This window comes from Schistocerca nitens, chromosome 4, assembly GCF_023898315.1.
Source record: "Schistocerca nitens isolate TAMUIC-IGC-003100 chromosome 4, iqSchNite1.1, whole genome shotgun sequence".
NCBI lineage: Eukaryota > Metazoa > Arthropoda > Insecta > Orthoptera > Acrididae > Schistocerca > Schistocerca nitens.
The window spans coordinates 505,126,813-505,142,569 of NC_064617.1; the positions used below are offsets into that span (position 1 = coordinate 505,126,813).

At 38.9% G+C, this 15,757-nt stretch overlaps 1 pseudogene; it reads left to right on the top strand.

Annotated features, from left to right (window-relative positions):
• The first annotated feature begins 11,727 nt into the window (after positions 1 to 11,727).
• LOC126253738 (5S ribosomal RNA) lies at positions 11,728 to 11,845 on the top strand (annotated as a pseudogene).
• Positions 11,846 to 15,757: the final 3,912 nt, after the last annotated feature.

The following is a 15,757-nucleotide window of genomic DNA, read 5'->3' on the forward strand; positions in this document are numbered from 1 at the left end:
AACCATTTATATTGCGTGTATATCAAATAAGAAATTTGAATAAGGAATATGTTATGGAATTATATGTTTTTCAGGACAATTCATTATGGTATTAAGGTGGATGTAACCAATAATCTAATTCCTTTGTAAATTTGTTTCATCTATTCTGGACACGCAGGAGACATGATCTTGGATAACATGCACCCACAAAACTCAATAGAGTATGCTGAATGTCTACATGCAATTTACTGTTGCACTACGCTTAGTTTCACAACATCTCACAGCTTATGAAAGATGGATCAATGGAATATTGCTGATTATGGCAGCATGATTGTAGCCTTTCAAATTCTGGATTAGCAGTGGAGTTTGTGACAAGACACTTATTCCTTCCTGCATCGGCCTAAAAAAGCTCTTAAAATTCTGAGTTATCAGTGACTTCCTGAGTCTGCCTAGATAACATACTTGCTTTGAGCCCTGTGTGTTGTCAGTGTAGAAACTGGAGGCCAAGTATTATGCTCCATGAGTCTGCCCCAGGAATGTGCTCATGCTACCATGCTGGTGCTACTGTGATAAGTGTGTGTGTGTGTGCAACAAAACAGTGATGCATGTGACTTTTGCTGTGATATTTTCCTCCCATTGCAAGACGTTGTCCTCATAGGTTTTCTACAAAATTTTGAACTGATAATTCTTCACATTTTTGTACCACACTGTAAATATTTCTTTCTCCCTCAATTTGAAATGACAAGAATATTGACTTATCTTCATAATATTTTCTCAAATATTCGAACAAACAATTATAACGGCTTTGTGAAGTTTCATATAGCATTTTACAAAATATGTGTATATTTCCAACTTCGTTTGAAGTGGCAGGAATTCTTAATTATCCTTATAGGTTTCTTTTAAACATTTGTACAGCTAATTTTAATGACTCTGTTATGCATTGTACCCTACTGCAAAATTGTATGAATCTCTGCCACTTTATTTGACTGAACTAGATTACTGTTTTACCAAAGTAATTATTTTGGTATGCCATGTCTTCTGTATCATGACAAATACGTAAAATGACTTATTAGTAGAAGCTTTGTACATCTGTTCGCATGTATGTACTGTTACTTTTATATTAACTTATGTATCAAATCACTACTATCTTTGTACCACTTCACTGATATTTTGTATGTATTGTCACCCACTCCTGGTATTTTTAAACAAATTTTCGTACCATAATTTTGTGATTGCTTCTTTTGGAGAAATTTTCGAGTGCTTCCTGCAAAAAACAACTGTCCAAAACTCTTGTTTAATAGGGGAGGGTTGACGAAAGGTAACTGTGTCTTATTTGCAGTGTCGATTTTCAGGAGGTTTTGAGCGTAAATTTAACGGTAATTGTGAATTCAAGAATCGTACTCAACCCCCATAGTATCGATATAACCATATTCTTTGTAAGTCTGTTCTTGAGACCACAGACATTAGTCAGGGAGGTTACTTGTTTTGAAGAGAGTTGCAAGTAGTGTGTGTTGGTCAGTCTGGCAATGTATTTAGTTTGAAAAGGATGGGAGCTGCCTGCCATGCAGTGGAGGCAGCCGTGTTTACAAAGGATTTTGCAATAATATGTTTTTGATCAAAAATAGTGAATAAGTGGGATTGTATTAACGGAGGAATTATGTTAGCCAACGTTTAAGGTAATCCAGTTTTTTTGTATTTCTAATGGTGTAGTTTCTTATTGTTAGAACATTGCATATGATTGAAGTTTAGTGTAGAAGTTTCATAATGCAACACATGGTTTTGTCTTATGTTTGAAACGAGTATCTAGAAATGTAACTGTACACAGGAAAGTATTAAGAAATATTTTGTCAATTTGTCTAGCTGTGAGAACTTTATGAAAGGGAGTAATGTTGTTAATGAAGCATAGTTATACTTGGAGTCTTTGTTCCCATTTATCAGTCGCTAAGTTCAGTTCCTCATTTTCCGTTCTTTACCTTTATGAATGTGCTTGTATACTCGCATTACACATCGCGAGTTGTGTATTGCAGAACCATTTTTCAAGAAAAGTGACAATATACTGTCTTGCATTGCACATCGCAAGTACAGTAAATGGAATTTGATTTTTGACAGTTTCATCGTTACTATTGTACATGTTGCTTAACAGACGTGCGTTCAATGTGCACAGGTAGGCCAACGGATTTAATTACAATCGAGATTCATGTAAATTGTAGGGCACAGTGGTTGTCAGAGTGTTTTTGTGAAAATATCAGTATCAGTTCTGAGGCTTGATTCCACCAAAGGGTTTCAGCACAGCGCTATCTTGTGAATTTTCAAACAGGTTTATCACAGAGAGGTGCACTAATTTTTACATTCATTTGCTCTGTAATTACAATAACAGTTCCGGTATAGTGATTGTTTACTAAATTAAGATGAAGATTAACAATATTTATGGCCAACATTTTAATTGAAATCATTTTGTTTTGCAGTCAGACAGCATAGGTAAATTTCATTGAAAATGGATTTCTCTCTCACAGGTGAATTGTTTGATGTTAAGGCTAGCATGGATTTCGCATCGTGTAACGTGCGCTTCACATACTTTCGTTCAAAATTTAAGTTGGGGATTCTGCTATGGAAATAGAGTCTGTAGGATGTAATTTATGATAACAGTCATGTTCTGTAGTTAAAGATTCAGATTTTGCATCCACAGTTGTTGACAGACTGGGCCATTCTCTATCCCTTCCTGTAGTAATGCCAAAGATGACAACAATGATTTTTTGCAAAATATTCTGAAAGTATTATCAGAGCTGAATAAACAAGAGGTTAGAAATTTGAAGAAAGTGACAGAGGATTTTGCCAACAATCTAGAAAATACTAATAAAAAAATTGGAGAGGAACTTTTAGCTGATTTGAATGGGAAAACTGAACAAGATATTCTAGATGTATGTGAGGAGTTCAAGCCTGTAATAAATAAGCCACATGCAACAGACGACTTGTTTGTTGATACAGAGAATTCTGAACCAAATGAACTGTGTGAGCTTATTATTAATCAAAACGAGGAACAGATGTTAGGTGAACACAGTCATAATCATATTAATATATGGTCTGCTAGGGATCAAACATTAAACTTGAAGCAAATCATTGTCTCTGACTGGATAACTAATTACATGCCATGGTCAGATGATGAGTGAATGTGAAACTGATGTACATCCACAAACAGTAGGGAACATATTTAATGGTATGGTAGTGGATTTTGGTGACACTTTCTTAGGAAAAAAATTTTTGACATGGATTCAGAGGAGAGACAAATAAGTTTTTTCCAGTTTAATGATATTACAGATTCTTTGTTGGAAGAGAAGGTGGACAATCATAACATCTTAATACGACTTGCAGTGTCAGTTTTTGTTGGACAGGTGTCTTTATCAGCCATATTAGACTCAGGTAGTCCTGTTTCGGTTATCAGTGAGGCATCTTTCAGTAAATGTCAGGAATCAACTATTTGTCAATTGCAGTGAACCAAAATTAAGGGTGTAATTATAGGAAAAACTGTAGAAAATAGAAAATAAACACGTTTACATTTCATTTGCCAAGGTCATCAGTTCTCTACCAACTTCTTAATTATTCTTCTTCTTACTGTGCAAATCACACTAGATGTTGATTTCTTGACTAAATACAAATCTATTCTAAACTTTAATTATGCTAACGTGAACGCCGAAATCGATAGTAAGTTAGTCTGAAATTCGATAATTGGATTTCAAAGGAAGATTTTTCTGCGTGAAAACCACAACCTTCCAATGAACCTATCAGTCATATATCAAATATTTCTCAGGAAATACAAAGGTCTTTTGATAGCTCTGAAATTTTACGTGAACAAAAAGATAGTGTAGACGATGTTTCTAAAATAGATAAATGAGAGTTATTCGATATCTTACAGTCACATCCTGAAGTCTATGCCAACAAATGTGGTACCATAAGAAATCTTCTTTATGAATTTAAAGTCAACGGACACAAGGAGCTTTTTTTGTTCCAACTTACGTTATTCCACTGGTATGGAGGGAAAGAGGAAAGAATGAGACCCAATGTAGGTAGAGGCCCCATCTCTCTATGATGGATATATCAGTTGGCGACTGATGCCTCCTCGAGCCGAGTGCTCTATTACTTCTTTTAATTCATGGTGCACTAGACTCCTTCTACTGTCCTGTTAAGCTATTAAGTGCAAATGACTCTCTCCTACTGCCCTAACGAAAGTATAGTTAAGTAAGTTTTGAGACTGGTTGAGTTTCCACTACAAGAAATTGTTTTCCTAGCTGGCTCAGACATGGTAATTGGATGTCTCTATAGGCCCCCTGGCTCAGCAGCTGTTGCGGCTGAGCACCAGAAGGATAATTGGGAAAACATTTCGAGTAGATTTCCCCACCATGTTATAGTTCTGGGTGGAGATTTTAATTTGCCGGATATAGACTGGGAGACTCAAACGTTCATAACCGGTGGTAGAGACAAAGAATCCAGTGAAATTTTTTTAAGTGCTTTATCTGAAAACTACCTTGAGACCTTGAGCAGTTAAACAGAGAACCGACTCGTGGCGATAACATATTAGACCTTCTGGTGACAAACAGACCCGAACTATTTGAAACAGTTAACGCAGAACAGGGAAACAGGGATCATAAAGCGGTTACGGCATCGATGATTTCAGCCGTAAATAGAAATATTAAAAAGGGTAGGAAGATTTTTCTGTTTAACAAAAGTGACAAAAAGCAGATTACAGAGTGCCTGACGCCTCAACACAAAAGTTTTGTCTCAAGTACAGATAGCGTTGAGGATCAGTGGACAAAGTTCAAAACCATCGTACAATATGCGGTAGATGAGTATGTGCCAAGCAAGATCGTAAGAGATGGAAAAGAGCCACCGTGGTACAACTACCGAGTTACAAAACTACTGCGGAAGCAAAGGGAACATCACATCAAACACAAACATAGCCAAAGCCTTGCAGACAAACAAAAATAACGCGAAGCGAAATGTAGTGAGAGGAGGGCTATGCGAGAGGCGTTCAATGAATTCGAAAGTAAAGTTCTATGTACTGACTTGGCAGAAAATCCTAAGAAAGTTTTGGTCTTATGTCAAAGCGATAGGTGGATCAAAACAAAATGTCCAGACACTCTGTGACCAAAATGGTACTGAAACAGAGGATGACAGACTAAAGGCCGAAATACTTGATGTCTTTTTCCAAAGCTGTTTCACAGAGGAAGACTGCACTGTAGCTCCTTCTCTAGATTGTCGCACAGATGACAAAATAGTAGATATCGAAATAGACGACAGACGGATAGAGAAACAATTAAAATCGCTCGAAAGAGGAAAGGCCGCTGGACCTGATGGGATACCAGTTCGATTTTACACAGAGTACGCGAAGGAACTTGCCCCCCTTCTTGCAGCGGTGTACCGTAGGTCTCTAGAAGAGCGTAGCGTTCCAAAGGATTGGAAAAGGGCACAGGTCATCCCCGTTTTCAAGAAGGGACGTCGAACACATGTGCAAAACTATAGACCTATATCTCTAACGTCGATCAGTTGTAGAATTTTGGAACACGTATTATGTTCGAGTATAATGACCTTTCTGGAGATTAGAAACCTACTCCGTAGGAATCAGCATGGGTTTCGAAAAAGACGATCGTGTGAAACCCAGCTCGCGCTATTCGTCCACGAGACTCAGAGGGCCATAGACACGGGTTCTCAGATAGATGCCGTGTTTCTGGACTTCCGCAAGGCGTTCGATACAGCTCCCCACAGTCGTTTAATGAACAAAGTAAGAGCATATGTACTATCAGACCAATTGTGTGAATGGGTTGAAGAGTTCCTACGTAACAGAACGCAGCATGTCATTCACAACTAAGAGAAGTCTTCCGAAGTAGGAGTGATTTCAGGTGTGCCGCAGGGGAGTGTCGTAGGACCGTTGCTATTCACAATATACATAAATGACCTTGTGGATGACATCGGAAGTTCACTGAGGCTTTTTGCGGATGATGCTGTGGTATATCGAGAGGTAGTAAGAATGGAAAATTGTACTGAAATGCTGGAGGATCTGCAGCGAATTGACACGTGGTGCAGGGAATGGCAATTGAATCTCAATGTAGACAAGTGTAATGTGCTGCGAATAGATAGAAAGAAAGATCCCTTATCATTTAGCTACAATATAGCAGGTCAGAAACTGGAAGCAGTTAATTCCATAAATTATCTTAGAGTACGCATTAGGGGTGATTTAAAATGGAATGATCATATAAAGTTGATCGTCGGTAAAGCAGATGCCAGACTGAGATTCATTGGAAGAATCCTAAGGAAATGCAATCCGAAAACAAAGGAAGTAGGTTACAGTACGCTTGTTCGCCCACTGCTTGAATACTGCTCAGCAGTGTGGGATCCGTACCAGATAGGGTTGATAGAAGAGATAGAGAAGATCCAACGGAGAACAGCGCGCTTCGTTACAGGATTATTTAGTAATCGCGAAAGGGTTACGGAGATGACAGATAAACTCCAGTGGAAGACTCTGCAGGAGAGATGCTCAGTAGCTCGGTACGGGCCTTTGTTGAAGTTTCGAGAACATACCTTCACCGAGGAGTCAAGCAGTATATTGCTCCCTGCTACGTATATCTCGCGAAGAGACCATGAGGATAAAATCAAAGAGATTAGAGCCCACACAGAGGCATACCGACAATCCTTCTTTCCACGAACAATACGAGACTGGAATAGAAGGGAGAACCGATTGAGGTACTCAAGGTACCCTCCGCCACACACCGTCAGGTGGCTTGCGGAGTATAGATGTAGATGTAGATGATAAATTTAATTTGCTATGTACTTTCGGTAATCTGTGAATAATGTTTCAGAAGTCTACTGTATTGATGCCATTTTAAGATATTTGAAAACAGTTTTATGGAGCTAACAATCCTCAGCGACCGACTACTGGTAATACAGGGATATTAACTGACAATTGCAGCTGAATATGTAAATTCGAGAAAGTGCACACAGTGTAAAGAATTATAAAGAAAGGGTAATGTATGATATGCTTATCATGTAGCTGTATTTGTGTGATGAAATAAGGCGTCAATATTAAGCAATAATGTAAATGATTTTCATGCTGAGTAGTAATGGAGGAATAATATGTACTGAATTATGATGTATATGTAAATGAAGAGATATATTTGAGAATAAATATTTCAGGAAGCCAATGAGGAGTAGAAGACTATATTATTTCAGTAGTGATGACTTATATGGCTTTTTTTACAGATTATTATTTCAGGTAGCCAATAAGGGGTAAGGAAAGATTTTTGTCTCAGTAGTGATGATGCATGTTGTTTAATATTAACTCTACAGGTACAATGTGTAGCAGCAGAAACAAAAACTAAATACGTTCAACATTAACACTTTCTTTCATAACTGTGCTCTGTATGTATGTCTTTATGAGGAACTCACTCAACAGATAATAGAGATACTTTGTGGTTAACACCTGAGCACTGAATTTGCAGGAACTTGTAGCTTGTCAATGAGAATATAACTAGTAGGTTACTCTCTTATTATAATAAATGACAATGGTTTTGTAGTTGTAATGATACTAGTGAATTTGAAAAATGCTAAGATGATTTTGCACCTATGACTTTTGCTCCAATAGTATAAGATGTTGACAGACACGTGACTGACATTAATTGTACACTAATAACGTTTTCTACTCTAAGGGTATGTGTATAAAAATTAGCTATCTTGGTTGCCACCGTACTTATTTCTGTTGTTATTGTATATGAGATGTGCGGTAACTACCATTCTGGTCAGACAGATTTATGTAACTTAAGGAACTGTAAGCCTTTTCATTTATGTGAGTTACTTTGAAGACTGAGAAATGTGTTCAAGACTGATATTTGATAGCAGATTAATGATTAACTGCTTACTTGTTTGAGGAACTGGTTGAAATGATACCAGAAATTTATTGACAAGCCCTACATGTTATGAGATAACCATTTATACTGCATGTATATCAAACAAGAATTTTTGAATAAGGAATATGTTATGGAATTATATGTTTTTCAGGACAATTCATTATGGTATTAAGGTGGATGTAACCAATAATCTAATTCCTTTGTAAATTTGTTTCATCTATTCTGGACACGCAGGAGACATGATCTTGGATAACATGCACCCACAAAACTCAATAGACAGAGTATGCTGGATGTCTACATGCAATTTACTGTTGCAGTACGCTGAGTTTCACAACATCTCACAGCTTATGAAAGATGGATCAATGGAATATTGCTGATTATGGCAGCATGATTGTAGCCTTTCAAATTCTGGATTAGCAGTGGAGTTTGTGACAAGACACTTATTCCTTCCTGCATCTGCCTAGATAAGCTCTTAAAATTCTGAGTTGTCAGTGACTTCCTGAGTCTGCCTAGATAACATACTTGCTTTGAGCCCTGTGTGTTGTCAGTGTAGAAACTGGAGGCCAAGTATTATGCTCCATGAGTCTGCCCCAGGAATGTGCTCATGCTACCATGCTGGTGCTACTGTGATAAGTGTGTGTGTGTGTGCAACAAAACAGTGATGCATGTGACTTTTGCTGTGATATTTTCCTCCCATTGCAAGACGTTGTCCTCATAGGTTTTCTACAAAATTTTGAACTGATAATTCTTCACATTTTTGTACCACACTGTAAATATTTCTTTCTCCCTCAATTTGAAATGACAAGAGTATTGACTTATCTTCATAATATTTTCTCAAATATTCGAACAAACAATTATAACGGCTTTGTGAAGTTTCATATAGCATTTTACAAAATATGTGTATATTTCCAACTTCGTTTGAAGTGGCAGGAATTCTTAATTATCCTTATAGGTTTCTTTTAAACATTTGTACAGCTAATTTTAATGACTCTGTTATGCATTGTACCCTACTGTAAAATTGTATGAATCTCTGCCACTTTATTTGACTGAACTAGATTACTGTTTTACCCAAGTAATTATCTTGGTATGCCATGTCTTCTGTATCATGACAAATACATAAAATGACTTATTAGTGGAAGCTTTCAACACCTGTTCGCATGTATGTACTGTTACTTTTATATTAACTTATGTATCATATCAGTACTATCTTTGTATCTCTTCACTGATATTTTGTATGTATTGTCACCCACTCCTGGTATTTTTAAACAAATTTTCGTACCATAATTTTGTGATTGCTTCGTTTGGAGAAATTTTCGAGTGCTTCCTGCAAAAAACAACTCTCCAAAACTCTTGTATAATAAGGGAGGGTTTGACGGAAGGTAACTGTGTCTTATTTGCAGTGCCGATTTTCAGGAGGTTTTGAGCGTGAATTTAACGGTAATTGTGAATTCAAGAATCGTACTCGACCTCCATAGTATCTATATAACCATATTCTTTGTAAGTCTGTTCTTGAGACCACAGACATTAGTCAGGGAGGTTACTTGTTTTGAAGAGAGTTGCAAGTAGTGTGTGTTGGTCAGTCTGGCAATGTACTTAGTTTGAAAAGGATGGGAGCTGCCTGCCATGCAGTGGAGGCAGCCGTGTTTGCAAAGGATTTTGCAATAATATGTTTTTGATCAAAAATAGTGAATAAGTGGGATTGTATTAATGGAGAAATTATGTTAGCCAACGTGTTTGTTAATCCAGTTTTTTTATATTTGTAGTGGTGTAGTTTCTTACTGTTAGAACACTGCATATGATTGACGATTGGTGTAGAAGTTTCATAATACAACACACGGTTTTGTCTTATGTTTGAAACGAGTATCTAGGAAAGTAACTGTACACAGGATAGTATGTAGAAATATTGTACCAATTTGTCTAGTTGTTAGAACTTTATGAAAGGGTGTATTGTTGTTGATGAAGCACTGTTATACTTGGAGTCTTTTTCATTTGTCAGTCTTTAATTTTATTTCCTCATTTTCCATTCTTTATCTTTCTGAATGAGTTTGTATACTCGCATTGCTCATCGGGAGTTGAGTTTTGCAGAAGCGTTTTTATTAAAAGTGATAAGATACCGTCTTGCATTGCACATCGCAAGTATGATAACTGAAATTTGATTTTTCACAGTTTCATCATTGCTTTTGTAAAAGGTTGCAGAACAGACAAGTTTTCAATGTGCACAGGTAAGCCAATGAATTTAATTACCATCAGGATTCATGTACAATGTAGGACACACTGATTATCAGAGTGTTTTTGTGAAAAATATCAGGTCAGAGGCGTAATACCAGCAAAAGATTTCAGTACAGCGCTATCTTGTGAATTTTCAAGCAGTGATATCACTGTCAGATGAATGAATTATTATATTCATTTGCTCTGTAATTACAATAACAGTTCTGGTATAGTGATTGTTTACTAGATTAAGATAAAGAATAACAGTATTCAGGGATAACATTTTTGTTTTGCAGTCAGACAGCGTATGAAATTTTCTTTGAAAACGGATTTCTCTCTCGCAGATGAATTGTTTGATGTTACGGCTAGCCTGGATTTCGCATCGTGTAATGTGCGCTTCACATACTTTCGTTCAAAATTTAACGTAACACAGTTCTGCCGCCCTGCGCTGAGATTTTTGCATTTCGCCTTTGCCGCGTGTGTCCAGCTGCGAAAAACAGCAGTCTGTATAATCCCCGCTGAATCTTATGATACTTATTTTACCGCTGTCGCTCCCAGGCATTGGCCCAGGTTTATGTTCAGGTGGAAGGAGCTGGGGCGGAAGGGGGGGGGGGGATCATAGTTTCCTACTTTCTATCCTCATCCGTACCCCAAATATATGCTGTCGCTATCATCATAGTTGCCTAGAATTGCATAATAATAACTTACAAAATATTTCGTATAATAATAATAATAATAATAATGACATGCTTGCATTAATTCTGAGTACATCGCTTCGCCATAACTTACAAGAATAATAATTTTCACATTATAAAACGAAAGTTTGCTCTCACCATTTTCAGTATTTCACTAAACACGAGAGTTGGAAAAATTTAAGCTGCCGTAGACTACCATAAGTAAGTGTAGACTACGGTAGTTTTCCCGGTAGACTTCGGTCAGTTAAGATACCACCCGCATGACCTGTACGATAGGTGTGTTGCATAACAATCCGGCGTTACTTCATAATGATCGCTTTTTTAGGTATGCGATCAGTGTCTTACTATATGCCCCCAAAAACCGAAAGCGGTAAACCGTCTAAAAACTGAGTGAGGATATATAAAGGGCCAGTAAACCTGTGGAAAATTTTTGTCCTGCGTCTTTATCATCGTGTATATTACTTATAAATAAACAGTACTTACAGAGAAACTGAAATTGTCAATGTTTCATTCAGGTTTTATTCGAAAATTGTTGATTTGTAACATGAAAAGAGGAATGCTGTCGTAAAAATAAAGAAAACCATATGTGTCTATCATGTAGTGCTAGGAACGCAGTTTCCCCGACAAAAAGATAAAATAAAAAACAGTAAAACAAAAATACTGCAAACGTCGTCTCGATACTTCATCGAACTTACACAAAACATATTTCTGTTTTTCCCTAAGAAGCTTTCGCATTTATGAATAATGACAGAAAATTCTTGACTTTGATCATGATGAAGAACGTTCTATTGATTACAAAGTAACGACAATTATACACATTTTTTATGTTTGTACATGTGAACTGTAGTTGTATCAAAAGTAACTGCTTTGTTTACATACAACGCAGAAGTTACGTGATCAACTAATTTTATTACTTATAAAATGCTATTTACATTCTGTAAGTATATAAAGTAGCCAACGGCCTTGCCGCTGTGGTAACACCGGTTCCCGTCAGATCACCGAAGTTAAGAGCTGTTGGGCTGCGCAAGGACTTGGATGGGTGACCATCCAGTCTGCCGAGCGCTGTTGGCAAGCGGAGTGCACTCAGCCCTTGAGGCAAACTGAGGAGCTACTTGATTCAGAAGTAGCGGCTCTGTTCTCGTAAACTGACAAAAGTCCACGAGAGCGGAGTGCTGATTACATGCCCCTTCATATCCACATTCAGTGACGCCTGGGGGCTGAGGATGACACGACGACCGGTCGGTACCGTTGGGTCTTCCAAGGCCTGTTTGGACGAAGTTTAGTTAGTTTTAAGGATATAAAGTACACAATGGACTAATACTGAATGAGGTATGTTTCTAATTATGTGAAAACAAGCAACCAAACGAACAAAAAACAAATAGACGTCGTCGGTTCCCAATTAATGTTTCTTTCCCTACCAATGCTACCAGTCATATCGGTCATTTATGTAGCGTACCAAAACTACCGGACCGTAGTTTTGATAGAGCGCAGTTCTACTAAACACTAATATTGTCAACTCAAGTCTGCAGACTACGGCTACACGAATGTGTAAATGATAACGAGTGTTGTTTCTTACAGTTTTTTCTGCTTGTGGTCAGGAAAGTCAGCGTTTGTTATGTTTTCCTTAGTGTCGCTCTTTTCTGTTTCTGTCTTGCCTTACTGAGTTTCCTGTGGTTTGCTATTTCTACGTGTGTATTCAAAAATTATATCACAATTGTTGCCAGCAGCCAACGTCAACCTGTGAGTAGCTCTTTTACCTCGCTGGAAAGCCCCACCAGGCGGTCAGTCCGCAACCCCGTACATGGGGCTGACCCTGAAGGAAGAAACTGTTAAACACAAATTGTAAATTTGTGGATTTGCCATTTTATTCTGCCACTTTATTTTCCGAAAATTGTCTAAAAAACTTGGAGATTGATATATGTAAAACTAAGTACGCTTTTAGTAAAATGTAGTTTGAGGGGGGGGGGAGGGGATTAATGAACCCCATGGCCGTGTCCTAACACCTCCACTCCATCTTGTATCCGCGCCTGATGGGTCTTACGTTTCCCGTTTCATTCGAGTATGGTGTGTAGGACGAATGGTTTTCGGTAAATCAGCATACCAGCTACAGTTTCTCTGACTTCTGTCGGATGTATTTCGTGAGACCTACATACATAGAGTGGACAAAGATACTGAAACTTCGCGAGGAGTGTATGCTTGAACAGAAGTGCAGATGCTAGGCAAGTCCGGCAGGTGGCGCTATTGTTCCGACCGCCTACAGCACCTGTGCAATGCTCTCAACTCGTTTCAAGTGTCAGCAGCGGACAGAACAGTGTTCTGTTTAGTTCTGAGTTCATTACACTGTGATAAAGTCAAGCGATAGCGATGTGCACATACAAATGGCGTTAGTTTCACGTAAACCATTATAAAAGGGCAGTGCATTGGAGGAAGTGTACTCGGGTGACTCATGTGAACAGTTTTCTGACGTAGTTATGGCTGCACGACAGGAATTAACAGACTTTGAACGCGGGACAGCACATGGAGCTAGACATATGGAACATTCCATTTCGGAAATCGTTAGAGAAGTCAATATTCTAATATCCACAGTGCCAAAACGGACTTCACTGAACGACCGAGAGCAGCGCCGTTTGCGTAGAGTTGTCAGTGCTAACTGACAGGTAACACAGCTTAAAATGACTGCAGAAACCAATGTGCAACGTACGCCGAACGTATCCGTTAGGACAATGCTGCAAAATTTGGCATTAATGGGCTATGGCAGCAGACGACCCACACGAGTGCCTATGCTAACAGCATATCACCACCTGCAGCGTCTCTCCTGGGCTCGTAGCCATATCGGTTGGACCCTAGATAACAGGAAAACCATGGCGTGATCAGATGAGTGCCGATTTCAGGTGGAAACAGTTGATGCTAGGGTTCGACTGTGTCGCAGACCCCACGGAGCCGTGGACCCATTTCTCAACGAGGCACAGTGCAAGCTGGTGTTGGTTCCATAATGGTGTGGGCTGTATTTATATGGAATGGACTAAGTCCTCTGGTCCAGGTGAAACGATCGTTGACTGGAAGTTGTTATGATCGGTTAGTTGGAGGCCATCTTCAGCCATTCATGAACTTCATGTTCCCTAGCAACAATGGAATTTTTATGAATGACTGTGCGCATTTCAACTGGCCGCAATTGTTCGTGAATGGTCTGAAGAACGTCTGGAAAGTTTGAGCGAAAAATTTCCCCACACCGATCACCCGACGTGAATCTCATCGAACATTTATCGAGAGGTCAGTTCGTGCACAAAATCCTGCACCGGCAACACATTTGCGATTATGGACGGCTGTAGAACCATCAACGCTCAATATTCCTACAGAGAACTTGAATGAATTTGTTGAGGTCATGCACGTCGAGATGTTGCACTACACCGGGCAAAAGAAGGTCGGACCCGATTTTAGGAAGGTATCCCATGACTTTTGTCATCTCGGTGTATGTCGGAGCTACGTGAATTCGAAAGTAGGCAAATTGTTAGTGCTCATATAGTGGCTGCTCCCGTAACCAAGGGAGCCGAAGAGCTTGGTATTTCAAGAAGTACCATATCAATATTTATGCCGCATGCAACGAAAGCGGAGAAACGCCATCCACTGTGTGTTGAGTGATCCTGATGGACGGTAACTGAGGAGCATTATGACGAAAAGCCGGCCGTGTGGCCGAGAAGTTCTAGGCCCTTCAGTCCGGAACCCCGCCGCCGCTACGGTCGTAGGTTCGAATCCTGCCTCGGGCATGGATGTATGTGATGTCCTTAGGTTGGTTAGGTTTAAGTAGTTCTAAGTTTAGGGGACTGATGACCTCAGATCGTCAGCATCAGAACAGCACAAAGGGAGCAGCAGATTTGGAGGCCAGTTGGAATTCCAAAACCACACGTCAGCGATGCAAAAATCCGTAAAAGGAATACGTGTTGCCAAAGTCATAAAACCTGGACTGTGGAGCAATGAAAGATATTCATTTGGTCGTATGAGTCTTGTTTCAAATTGTTTCCAGCTTCTGACGAATTTACGTCTTGCTTACGACGTTTCAAGTCTATAATGCTGCCTGTTTGCTGCTAAGAGTGGAACGTGGCGGGGGTTCCGTAATGATTTCGGCAGCCATATCGCGATATTCTATGGGCCCCATGATTACTCAGCAAAGTTGCATTACTGCCAAGGATTAAGTGAGCATTTTTATGACGGTTTTATCATTCATGATGTATTCCACAGCTTTTAAGGACTGGTAATCGTTAAAACCATGATGCCATTGGACCTATAAAAATTCGTCAACACTCATTCGCTATTCTCGATTTTAGTGCATTGTCAATTAATACCTCAAACATGATAAACATACACATAATTCTGGAGGTGTCAACCAACACACGAGATATAACGTTGAAGCCATATAAATATACCTGGGTAAAAAATAATTTTCAGACAGTTTCGTTTAATGACTTACTTGCTTGTAAGTGGTAATTTAACAACATGTCTACACTGACAACTTTCCCAATTTAGCGTTCGTATTGATCAACGTCAAGAAAATGTAAACGCAACGGATGACAAACGCAAATTGCATGCACTATGGTTACTTACTTCTACACTGGTGTGCAACCTTAAGCATGAAAGTAACTTTAGCATGACGTGTCACTGCCAAGAAATATAGCTCGCTGAAACTTGGACCATACATAGGAAGAACTGCTACATTGTAGTATAGAATAGAAAGTAACTGCGAGAAATACGCAATGAGGCGAACAGAAACGACACCTTTATTAAAAGACAATAATTACACTGAAATCACCGCAACTCATGAAGTTGCCCTGGATATTAGAAAACGCTGGACGTGATTCTTAATAGGCTGTGTTGTTCTGCTGACGAGAGGTGCTGTACTTTATCCACAATAATGGAAACATGGCAAAAGATTCTAACTCGCAACGAACAGGTTTTGTAACAAAAGCTTTTGAAGACCAGGCGATCACA